We start from the raw sequence: 7,500 nt of genomic DNA, 5'->3' as shown, positions 1-7,500 counted from the left end.
CCAATAAGTTGGCACTGCTTTCCCTTTCCATATGAAAAATGGAGAGGAAAAGCATGGGTGGACCAAGCGTTTTAACCGGAATCTAGTGACGGAGAAAGAAGAAAGAATGGGAGGAAAGCAGCCATGGGCAAGCTTTAATTAATAGAAATAAGTAGGAGTTACAACCTTTAAATTCGAGTGAAACGAGCCTTTGACGTAGTCACAAATTATTATTATTATTTCGAGTAATAGCGGAAGGAGTGCCAAAGCCCTTTTTAGTAGAAAGCTGCTGCCCTTTTCTAGTAATGCGGAGTGACATAATCAATCGAATTCGACTGGTTGGTTCCCCTTATTAGTCAATTGCTTTTGACGTATCAGGTGGGAATGGGAGAGCCTCTTTTCTTTCCGCAATGGAATCGGCTTAAGCTCGACCTTTTCTTTCATTTCCTATCATAGGGATATAAAAAGAAATCCAATTGCGTTTTTCTTAGTTTAGAATATCAAAAGACATCCCACAACCCGGTCTTAGGTTCAGATTCGCTTTGTGGGAACTTCAAGAGAGAGAAGAGAGATCATAGCTTAATATCAAAGGTCAGGTATACCTGCCTACGTTTGGCATACACATTCACTAGTTCCATTCGGAACCTTTCTCTAGATGGAATCCTGATTCGACTTTCAAATGCAAGAGCAAGAATGCCATGAGGGAGCCCTATCTAAAAAATGCAAGGCCAGATCCCACTTTCTTTAATTGAGTGGGCAAGGGATCGCAAACATCTTTTCTTTTCAGAGAAAAGGTTTTCAAAAGATATCCCCAAGGGGTCTTAGGTAAGGTAAGGAGTGATAGCTCTATTCAATAAGCTGGCTCTTTAAGGGAAGATAGGGCATCTCCTAAAATGTGGAAGTTTGGTGCTTTAGAGATAGGGCCGGCACGCTTTGCTGGAAAGCAATAAGTCAACAAAACAAGGTAGGTCTACCCCCTAATAAAGGTTTCGCTCGACGACCCTGTATCCATTCTCGATTAAAGCATGGAGAGTTAGGTTTATTATCTCCAGTTTGATGCTATCTTCTCCACGACTTGGTTCTTATGGATCTCCTCCAGGTCCTAGGCATCTTGTCTCTAGCTCTGCTCTCTATCGGTAGTAAAATCAGTACTTTGTCTTTGCCTGTATCTGTCCATTCCTTCAACACTGATGGACTCGGAGTGGCATAACCCCTTTAATAAGAAGCATAAGACCTAAAGCGAGGAGATAGAATCGAAAGAATGATATCAAGTTCTTTGAAAGTGGGAAGAAAGCCAAGGATACGGTGGTGTGTAGGGTCTTTCAAATCAATCAGGAAAGCGTGAGCTGAGAAGGAACACGGCTTTCCGCGCCTTGACAAATGGATCTACCAAGAATAGCTTTTTCAGCCGTTACTTATTATATAATAGCTCGATCCGCTCACGCACGTGATTGATTTCTCCCCTCTCTTTCGAAAATCTTCCATTCGAACAGGAAGATTCCCTTCGCGCTGTGTATCCAGAACCTGAGGATGATGAGGATCTATAAAGGTTCTTTGATCGAGCTCTCGCTTCGGTTTATTTTGTTGCCGAAGACCAGGACCCGTCTTATTTGCTGAAAACCTGTCTGTTTAGGGACTCTTTCGTTTCAATGGACATACTTGCCTGGAACTGATTCTACCTTGAGAGCGCTTCCCTCTTTTCTGATTCCTTCCCTTTGACCACCGAAAATACAACTTCTAATAGCCATTTCTATTTTATAGATGTTTCAAACAAGTGATTTTACACTTTGATCCTTCCTCTCTTTCCCCGATAGAGGAGTTTGACCCTTCCACTTCTGCCTTTGCCCTTTGTACTTATTCCCGCAATTGAGATCCCTGTTAAGGAAGAATATCTCGCTCGTGCTTTTTTTGCGAGGAAATCGCTCTACTTTTTCCAGCGATGAGTGATTGAGTAAGTTCTAATTCAATCTGTGTTATGACCTACCTTTTTTGATTGAAGTAAACGAGAGCTTTACTTCTTCTTTTCAAACCCTAAGGTTTGAGCTCGTCCTCGGGTCGGATTCGGATCCTTTTCTCTCTTTTGAAATTCCATAGATATAGATGTCTCGACTGCCGAATCTGAATCCTTAGAACAACTCGATTCCGTTGATTCACTGTCCATTTGTCCTTCAACCGGATTAATGGTCAACGACTTTGACAGCCTTTCCTTCACACAAGGTTTTTAATCCATCTCCCCCGCTTAGGGCAGTAAGGGGAAGTAGCGATATTCCGATTCCTTCATGGGGAATCAACGAAGGCAGCCGCTCCAGCAGCTTTAGTACTTAAGTTAACGCCCCAGCCCTTATCCCGCGATGAGAAGGTAGATGCAGTAAGCCAACTCCTATCCTTCTTGCGGAAAGGGCATTCAATGCCATCTTCATTCCCTTCCTTGCTTTGAGGAGCAGGTCGAATAGGCAAAGAAGGGGATGGCTAATTCCAGGAATAGAGTAGCATTCTCAAGCACTACCCTCTGTTTTTTTTCAGTCCATATAAAACAGTCAATCTACCAGCAGCAGAGGTTGTAGATACATGTCCACCACCTGTTTATCTACTACCATAAGCGGGAGCAGTTGCAGGTAAAGAGTGTTGTGAGGGCTTTCATTTGCGCGTTAAGGGCAGTTTCTGTTATAGCACTAGAAATCTGTGCCGTTAGTCGAATGCTCAGAATGAAAGAATGACTATTTCCTTGCTGGAACATAATGACAACCGCAGGAATTCAGAATAAGACATGTTAAGTTTCTCCTGTTTCTGTCTAATGACTACTACGACATGCCTAGACTATAACATTCCTACGGAGTGCTGCCGATAGATTACGGAACACTTGGCATATGTTGATTGAGTCCCGGGTATAGCTCCCTCACTCGCTCTACTTTGAATCATGAATTAGCGTATGAAAAGCGGCAATCTTTCTCTATTTCTTCCTCTTCCACCAAAACAAACAAGTTGTTTTCGGGCGGCAGGCAAACTTAGTTCTTCGTTCCTCCGGTAATTGGATTGATATATAAGGATTGGGGTTGTCACCCGTATGCTTCTTATCTTTGTCTTCGAACAAGGGGAGTCCTTTCAAGCTTCATCAAATCCATGGCACAAGGTCTGTTTTTCATTATAGAATCGAGCAAGAAGGGATTCGGAAACAGGAAAGCGAGTCAAGTAATCCGAATACGTAGCCACTCTCATTCTAATGCTTATATCCAGAACTAGTTCACCGAACAAAGGGACAGAACTACTGACTAAACTATAGCGAGCTAATACCTAAACTTGAACTCTGAAATAGCACTCATTCATTCAATTATTTGAAGCTAAGGTGCGGGAAAAGAATACATAAGGTTAGATATGAACTAGTTGACTGTTCGATTGAGGGACTACGATGCATTTTACTCATGTTTTTATTCCATTCCAGGATTCATTCATATTCGACCATAACGAGACTCAATAACGAAACTAGGGCCCTTGGTTTCCCAACTGGAGCAGGAAACTTCCAACCAAATAGGAGGGACCCGGAAGAAGAGATAAATGACAACTATCTCTAGAGAATTGAAAAGAGGTGTGCGAACTATGTTATTGAATCGGCCATGAAAACCTAAAATGAAGGAATAGGTGGTCTGGGATAAGCATGTATTGGAGGCGGGTTTCCCAATAAGTCAATAGCTATCCTTCGCTATCTGGGGCTAGCTCACTCTATGAGATAAGTTTCATGTATGGTTCGAAGCAGTTAACTCCCTTTTAAGGAGCGATCGATCAGCCCCGACCATGACCGGTCTAGAATCTCTCTCATTGAGCTTCTCTTTTGCGCCTGCTTTCTTCTTGATTTATTGCAGCAGCTAGTCTCCCTTTTCCAAATTCGATTATAAGTGAAGTGAGTTATGTTTCAAGAAATTCCATCCATTTCAACGCCCAGAATAATACCCAGTCCTGCCAATCTCTACGATAATCTCTGGTTTAGTTTAGTTGATCTTTTTCTATTATGAAAAGCAAGGAAACACTAGTAATGGTGGAAACAGAACTTAGAAATCTAAGGCTGAAGGCTAGTTTCATTAACGAGTCTCACCTATTTCTTACTTGCCCTACCAGCCCTACCTACATCACCTTTCATATGGAACAGGCATGCTTTAGTGATGGGGCTAGCCGCTTTCACAAGAAATCAAACCAAACAAAGACACTTAGCATAGGAGTAGATTAGGGCATCTAGTGCTCTGTTCATCGTCTGAGGACTCTAAGGTGCCAAGGGAAATAGCTCCATCCCATTGGATATCCCTAGCCTTGGTGGATCAGTGCAGTGATAAAAAACTCTTCCATTCTATCTATGGTAGATAAAGGAGCTTCAAAGCTGTAGCCATCCTCATGGCCTTTTCACTCTACAGCCGTTGCACTTTTTTTATTAAATGAAATAGTTCGTTTTCTCGCTCTTAACTCGAAAGTACTAACTAAATAGGGGCACGGAGAAATAAAGAAGTGTGGGGGAGGAGCAGCCGAGCTCATTCCCTTCCATTCCTGCTCTATAGTAGGGGTTATGTCCCCCTTTCCTAGTGAGAGCAATACGCAATGCTGCTACGAATAGAGATAGTGCCCTATCCACTGCAAAACGGTACTCTGCTTCAACCACACGGTATGGCTCCCTCATTTCAAACCAAGCTGTAGACTGAGTAGGAAACAGCTAAAGGTTCCGGTCCAAAGGTAAGAAGATCCGTTGGTTGGAAATCCATATCAATTGTTACTGGTTCTCCCGTTCTTGGTACTGTGTCATGTGACTCTAAAGCCCCAACTAGGCTAGATCGAGATCTTGGTCCTTGCTAGGCTTACTCGCGTAAATAACCCCCATGTCTTAGGTGTTCTCGGGGGTAAGCGAGTCAGTACAATCGGTTGCACAACCGTCCAGTACATATCATAATTGTCATAATCAATCATATCAGTAGGTGGCATACTTGCCTGCTCAAGTCCATCTACTATGGATGTGGGCTTGGACCAAGCCATCCCCAAACACTGAACCGGATTTTGAAAACGGGACTGAACTGAATCCGACTTCTTGGTAGCCCAGTGGCTTTTGGTCCCCATCGGAAAGTGCTGAATGGATTGCTCCTTGCCCAACGACAAAAAGAAAGAAATTTAGGAGAGGATTGATAGGTTTAAGCATTCAGGGCTGGTCGCTCTTATGGATACCTGTGAGCTAGAGTCGGGAATCGAAAAGGAGACAACGGAAGCCGTACAGATCTAGTTGGGAATGTTGTTCATGCAGTGGAGAGCGTAAATGTCCGGCCCTTGAGGCGTGAGTAGACTTATCATATAGAAAGGAAAGAGATAAGCGGAGGGAGGATGGTTTGATGATAGCCAAGATCTCCATCTCATTTGTCACTCTCGTATTCTTAATAGGAAGGGGCAAGCAGATACAACCACTAGGCCATTGCCATTTGACTAGTCTATCAGAGTATCCTACGAAGTCAGGTCCAGTAGGCGCAGGATGTGCTAAGCCATTCGATCTTCCTGCTGGTGGTCCACCATAGAGCTCCTATGTAGTCGTTTGTTTTCTCGCTTAACTAATTTGTATGAGGCGATGCAGCTGAGATCAGCCAACGGTTCGAGCACTTAGCACAATGTGCCACTTAACCGGACGAGCGCAAGACCGGGTCTACCTACCTTATGACATTTATGAAAAACGAACGTTGTATTAAGGGGTTTCTATCAGTTAGTAACAAAGCCGGCAGTATCCTTGAATTCAGGGGTCAGCTACGGGAGGTATGTCTCCATGTGTGCCGAAGAAGCGTCTATCATTATACGCTGTTTATCCAATCCAAAACTGATTCGTTTAGTTGGTAGAACCCACGCCAATATCATATTGACTCTCTCTCGTCCAATAAGAGTTTCCGAGAGTTACTTTATTCAAATTCTCTCCTTTCCAAAGCTCCACAAGGAAAAAAGAGTAATAGGACAACAATATTGCTTTCATTTATTTTGAGTTCTTTCTTTGTTGAGATGGAAATCGACGTTCTTTTGAAAAGGGCTAGGTAGTTTACGCGCAGGCAAAACTTCTTCATGAAATGTCAAAAATAGACTTGGATTTCATGGGTTTCTTAATGACTAGTCGTTCGTTTGAAGCCTTAATAAACCGGTAGTTTTTTTTCCGAATGACCTTATTTCGAGAATCAACTAACCGACAAATTCGTAGCCCAGGTGATTCGCTGCCTCCCTCTCGCCAAAATGGGATGAATCTTCTCATGCAGCTTTTTGATTATTCAGGGCGCAGCGAAGCCAATTTCCATCAAGGCAAGGGGGTAAATAAGGGGGAAGAGGAGTTGTAACGATAGAAAAGAGAAATGACTATAAGGAACCAACGATTCTCTCTTCTTAAACAACCTATATACTCCACACTTAACCAGCATTTGATAGATTATCCAACCCTGAGCAATCTTAGTTATTGGTGGGGGTTCGGTTTGCTAGCAGGTATTTGTTTAGTCATTCAGATAGTGACTGGCGTTTTTTTAGCTATGCATCACACACCTCATGTGGATCTAGCTTTCAACAGCGTAGAACACATTATGAGAGATGTTGAAGGGGGCTGGTTGCTCCGTTATATGCATGCTAATGGGGCAAGTATGTTTCTCATTGTGGTTCACCTTCATATTTTTTGTGGTCTATATCATGCGAGTTATAGCAGTCCTAGGGAATTTGTTCGGTGTCTCGGAGTTGTCATATTCCTATTAATGATTGTGACAGCTTTTATAGGATACGTACTACCTTGGGGTCAGATGAGCTTTTGGGGAGCAACAGTAATTACAAGCTTAGCTAGCGCCATACCAGTAGTAGGAGATACCATAGTGACTTGGCTTTGGGGTGGTTTCTCCGTGGACAATGCCACCTTAAATCGTTTTTTTAGTCTCCATCATTTACTCCCCCTTATTTTAGTAGGCGCCAGTCTTCTTCATCTGGCCGCATTGCATCAATATGGATCAAATAATCCATTGGGTGTACATTCTGAGATGGATAAAATTGCTTCTTACCCTTATTTTTATGTAAAGGATCTTGTTGGTCAGGTAGCTTCTGCTATCTTTTTTTCCATTTGGATTTTTTTGCTCCTAATGTTTTGGGGCATCCCGACAATTATATACCTGCTAATCCGATGCCCACCCCGCCTCATATTGTGCCGGAATGGTATTTCCTACCGATCCATGCCATTCTTCGCAGTATACCTGACAAAGCGGGAGGTGTAGCTGCAATAGCACCAGTTTCTATATCTCTCTTGGCTTTACCTTTTTTTAAAGAAATGTATGTGCATAGTTCCAGTTTTCGACCGATTCACCAAGGAATATTTTGGTTGCTTTTGGCAGATTGCATACTACTAGGTTGGATCGGATGTTTTCACGTCTCACTGCAGTGCCCGGTTTGTCTTGATTGGTGATTGATAAACAAGAAGGAAAATGGAAAAGTAGAACATCTACATGTTTATACCGTTGAGGTCCTTAGTTTAGTTAAGTAGGCGAGGGCATTTCC

This window comes from Triticum urartu, chromosome 7A (genome assembly GCF_056163025.1).
Source record: "Triticum urartu cultivar PI428250 chromosome 7A, HENAU_Tu73, whole genome shotgun sequence".
NCBI classification, from domain to species: domain Eukaryota; kingdom Viridiplantae; phylum Streptophyta; class Magnoliopsida; order Poales; family Poaceae; genus Triticum; species Triticum urartu.
The sequence above is the reverse complement of the archived record's forward strand: the minus strand, read 5'-3'. Positions refer to the sequence as shown.